This window comes from Rhinopithecus bieti, unplaced genomic scaffold (genome assembly GCF_001698545.2).
Source record: "Rhinopithecus bieti isolate Rb0 unplaced genomic scaffold, ASM169854v2 scaffold_40368, whole genome shotgun sequence".
NCBI classification, from domain to species: Eukaryota; Metazoa; Chordata; class Mammalia; order Primates; family Cercopithecidae; genus Rhinopithecus; species Rhinopithecus bieti.
The window spans coordinates 4058435-4063919 of record NW_016817546.1 but is presented as its reverse complement, the minus strand read 5'-3'; positions in this window follow the sequence as shown (position 1 = coordinate 4063919).

Below are 5485 nucleotides of genomic sequence, written 5' to 3'. Positions count from 1 at the left end.
CACAGGTTACAGGCTGTTTGTTCACTCTTTTACTTGACCCAGGCAGTTCTGTCTTTTAAATATTCCACCTTCTGCCATGAGTTACACTGTTCAATATTCATTTCTCAGAGCATTCAAAGGTCTATGTGTGCCCTGTCATGATGGACCATGGCTTCAGCTCTCAAACACAACTCTCAGCCAAAATATTAATGACTGGTCCCTCCCATATACTCATCAATCCCCCATGGTATGGTCTGCATGTGCCACCCAGAGCTCATGTGTCGGAAACTTAATCCTCTATGTGACAGTGTTGAGAGGCGGGGCCTAATAAGAGTGATTAGGTTATATGATTCTGCCCCCATGCATGGATTAATGTCATTAACTCAGGAGTGGGTTAGTTATCTTGGGGCTGGATTAGTTATCTTGGGAGTGGGCTTGTATTAAAAGCAAGTTTAGCCCCTTTTGCTCTCTTTCCTTCTCAAACTCTTGCTCTTCTGCCTTCAGCCATGACATGACACAGCAAGAAGTTCCTCACCAGATGCAGACCCCTCATCCTTGGACTTCCTAGCCTCCAGAACTCCAAGAAATAAATTTATTTTCTTTGTAGATTCCCCAGTCTGTGGTATTCTGTTATAGCAGCACAAAATGGGTTAAGACGCCCCATTACATGGAGAGTGCTGATCCACAGGGTTGAGATCATTGACTTAGGGCTTGGAGTCTTATACAGCATCCCTGTGGGAGTTGACCTCCACATTCCCTATCTTCCAGGAATCTCAAATGGTGATCTCAGACCAAAATATAGCCCAGATATTTTGCATTTGGCAATATTGCCCACTTTTCCACAACTTTATCATGGCAGGTTTGATGGGCTCACTTCTATGATCCCTGAAAGGATATGAGTTCAAGATCCTGCAAGGTTACAATCCAAGGATAGAAGATTGACTTGGAATAGGAAATTGGATGAATCTTTGGTAATCTTTCATTTCAGGATTTATCTTCAACCTTGGGCTATGAAGGAGGCACCTCTGGTCTTCAATTTTGTTCAGCCTGTAAGAGAAGTGCCGAGGCTGATTTGCACACACAAATGTCTTTTTAGTTTATGGAAACCGTCCTCCTTTTCAATGCCTCCCAAAGAGTGTTAAGGGAGATGAGGACCAGGCAGTGGGTTCAGCAGAAGTCACAACAGAACTGTTCCTAAGGGGATTTGTGGAGAACCTATGTGTGAGACAGAGCCACATGGAGACCCAGGAAAGAGAAGGCAGAGACAGGCAGTACAGACAAGAGTGGCCATGAAGGTGAATCAAAGGCGACGTGGCAGAGCTACTTTTTCATCCCCAGTAAAGGCAGTGCTGACTTTTTTAAAGTCTCAAAATGTAATGGTTGAGTAAATGACTGTAGGACCAAGTGGCCTGGGTTCAATGCTGTCTTGGACCCTGCCTAGCCAGAGAACCTTGAGCAAATCACAGAACTTCTCCATGTCTCACTCTGCTCATCTGGAAATGGGACAATAGCACACCAAGCCAGCGCTCCACAGGCATAAACTTGTGGAATCCTCACAGCACCCCTGTGAGATGGGAGCCATCACTGGCACCAGCTTCCACATGAAGAAACGGAAGAAAGAGAGGAGTGAGTTTTACAAGGTCACAGAGCCCAGAAGAGGCAGCACGGTGGCTCACGCAATCTGGTGCCAGGGTCTCTGTTCTTCCACCAAGCTGCTTCCCCTTGGCACAAGGATTAAACAAAATAAGCATTTAGGACCAGGCCTGGCACACACAAAGACCCCCAAAATGGGTGGCAATTATTACCTTTTTTAATGCAACAGAGCCTTCCCTCTGCCCTTCTGGGGAAATTATTTTTCTTCTGTCCCCAGCCCCTTCCTGATCAGGATCCTCAAGGGCATATGGGAGTCTTCAATAGGCCAGTGCACAGAGCAACTGCCAACTCAGGAGACCCAGAGGTCCCTAAGGAGGCCTACTTGGTAAGAGGTGCATGCAATTACCCAAGGAGATAGCATTGATTAACACATTAATAAATAACATGGCTATTAAAGTCAGTCGCAGAGGCTGGGGATAATTGCCTTGGTTAGGAATGGCCTCAGCCTCTTCTATGAGCCGCCTTCCCCACCTCCTTCTCCCAGTAAATCTTCACTGAAGGTGCTCTTTGGCAAAGTGCTGGGCCTGAGCCTGGGAGGCAGGAGCCCTGAGCTGGGCCTATGATGAGAACTGGAAGACCAAGGGGCAGCTGACTCCCAGGGGATAACCTGGCATCCTGACACCAAACCCTGCAAGAGGAGCCTCAGGCATTTCATTGGTCAGCTCTGGCTGGGTCACGTTGCAGTGACAACCACCAAACCTGGTGGCTGATGACATCAAGATGACATCTTGCTCTTGCTGCATCCTTGCCAAAATGCAGCCGGGGCCCTGGCCCACTGTGCTTTTCTCTGCCACCCAGGTTGCAGGTGTGCCCCCACCTGGAACACTCCCCCAATCTAGGACGCACCGCCTGGAACATGCCCCCCCTTGGACACGCCCTCACCTGGGACACGCCCCTCCTGGGACACACCCTCTGGGACATGCCCCCACTGGGACAGCCTCTAGGACACACCCTCTCCTGCAATATATCCCTCCTGGGACTCACCCTCTGAAATATACGCCTACCTGGGATAGCCCCCCAGGACACCCCCTCTCCTGGGACATGCCTCCTCCTGGATCACGCCCCCTGCTTGGATATGCTCCCACCTGGAACACACCCCCACCTGGAACATGCTGCCTCACAGGAGAAGGAGAACAGAACAGCATGGAGCTCTGACACAGTCCTCAGAGCACCCGCTCAGAGGTGGAGCGTATATCCTGGCTCCCCTACAACCCTTCAGGTGGGCCCATCTCCAGATAAACCTTCTCACAGCTGCTCTAGGTCACTGTATTTGTGTCCTGGGGCTGCAGTAACAAAGCCTCCACAAACCAAGTGACTTCAAGCAGCCATACTTTATTCTCTCACTGCTGCAGAGGCCAGACTTCCAAGATCAAGGTGGGAGCAGGGCTGGTTCCTTCAGAGGCTGTGAGAGAGAATCTCTTCCATGTCTCTCCCAGCCTCCAGGGTTTTGTTGGCAACCCTTGCCCTCCGCCAGCTTGAAGAAGCATCAGCCCCTCTCTGCCTTCACCTTCCCGTGGTGTCCTCCCTGTGTGTGGGTCTGGGCCCTCCTTCCCCTTTTTTTAAGTATACCGGTCAAATTGCACTAGGGGACCCTCCTACACCAATACAACCCCATCTTAATTAATTACACCTGCAAGCACCTTATTCCAAATAAGGCCACATTCTGAGGTCCTGCAGGTTAAGACGTCTACATATGAATTTCAGGGAGACACGGTTTACCCCATAAAAGTTCATAACTTGGGATTTGGCTTCAGACTCACCTGGGGGCCACCCTGGTGGCCCAGGGCTTGCTCTTCCTATGGCTGTGACCCCTCGGCCCTGCTCCACCCACCCTGCCTCCCTTCCCCGCAGGAGTCTCCCAGCAGCTGGCCTTCAGTTCAGAATCCCAGTCCCTGCCATCTGCCATCAGATCCTCCAGTCACCAGCTGCCTCCTAGTACCTGCTATAGCCAGATCTGTCCCTGCAGGAAGTGAGTGACACAGTGTGAGAAGTTTACAGACATGGCTTCAAATCTCAGCTCCTCCACTTAGAAACTGTGCGACACTGGGCAAGAATTCTACTTCCCTGAAGGAAGTGCTGCCGGCATGGGCAGGTAAGGCTTCAGCAGGGTGGTAAGAAGCCCCAAGGCCTAACACTCACCTCCTCTTTCTGACGGTTTGCTAACCTCCCAGGACTGACAGCCTTGGTCCATCTAGGCTTAAGAGTCTCTGACCCTTCCCTAAACACATGGGAATATTCCAGGGCTCCTGCTGTGTGCATGGCAAAGCCCACAGCAGGCTCTCTCTCCCACTTCTGACCACATCTGGACCAGCCTTCAGGGCCCCTGTGGTGCTGGAAAGAAAGAAGGAGACTTTGCCTGAGAATCTCATATGTATTGTAGTATTGAGCGGCAGTGCATACACGTGCACATACACACATGTGCACACATGCTCCGTCATAGCCCGTTTCCAATCAGTCAACACTTCCACCTCTCCAAGCCACAGCCTTCCTAGGGCAGCCTTGTCCCTGCCAGAAGCCACCTCCTACCCAGGATGACTGAGCACTATTTAATCACCCTCAATCAAGAATGTGACTCCCACAAAATGACGGGTCGTATATACACACGCATTAAAAGCAAATGAACTTCCATGATTATTGTTATTACCATCATTATTAGGGAAATTAGTGATCATGAGCTGCCCGGAGCCCCATGCTGGAACCCATGTGCAGCCTGGCCTCGGCTCTGCCAGGCCCTTCTCCCCACACAAGGCAAGAGCCAGGCCCTCAACTCCAGCCCTCTTCATCCCTCACCCCTCCTCTAGCCCCTAGACATTTGGGGCATTGGGCATTTTGCCCTGACTTGGAACAAAACTCATCCTGGCTTCCATGTGATGAGTACTTAACACCAGCCTGGGAGGGAGGAAGGACCATCATCACTCCCATCTTACAGAAGAGACCACTGGCCCTGGGAGGTCAAATAGCTGCTGGGGCGGGACCCAAACTTCTATATTCACCGAAGACATAACACTCTCATCTTACCCCAGGGGCAGGGGCAGAGGAGGCAGAGGTCGGACCCTGGTGCCAAGGAAAGGATCATCAGAGACTATTGTCCAGAGATGTGCTTCAAACCCACTGGTGTGGCCCCAGTCTGGTCCCAGGCCCCTTCACCTGAGCCCAGGAATACAGTGACACAACCTAGCCCTGCCTCCAACAACATATTAGAAGCGAATGGACCATACATTGGTTTCTGCTTTTGTTTTTGTTTTTGTTTTTTGTTTTTTGTTTTTTGCTTTGTGTTTGCTGAAGGCCTTCAGCTTTGTTTATTGCATCCCCACCTGTAGCCTGGAACCATTCCTGAGGGACCTACTTGAGCAGGTTCCTGGGCTCTGAGGCCAGCTGCTTAGTGGAGACGCTTCCATCCACCAGCACCTGCCTCATGCCAGGCACTGTCAGGACAGTCCCGTGAGGCAGGCATTCACCCCCCACCTTCCAAAGCAAGAGTGAGGCTGGGCAGGTGACTGACCACCCAGAGCAGATCACTGGGGGATCCAAGACTGGGATGGGGGCTGCCTCTCTCCACCGTCTGGGCCTTTCCACCCTTGTGCTCCTGAGACCCAGGGTCCTGGGACTGTAAGATGCCACCACCCTGGCCGATGACCTTCACGCCTGGCCATCCCTTCACAGAGTCCTCCCTGGCCCTGAGCCAAGGCTGCTTTGCCAATCCCTTTCACTTTGTACTCACTGACCTCAGCCTCCAGAGGCCCTCAATTATTCAGTTATGAACATCTTCTGGATGCTTATAACCACATATTAGGGTTCTTTCATCCCTGTCCAGCCCTAGAACCCTGAGGGGACTTCAAAGCTCCTTTCCAGT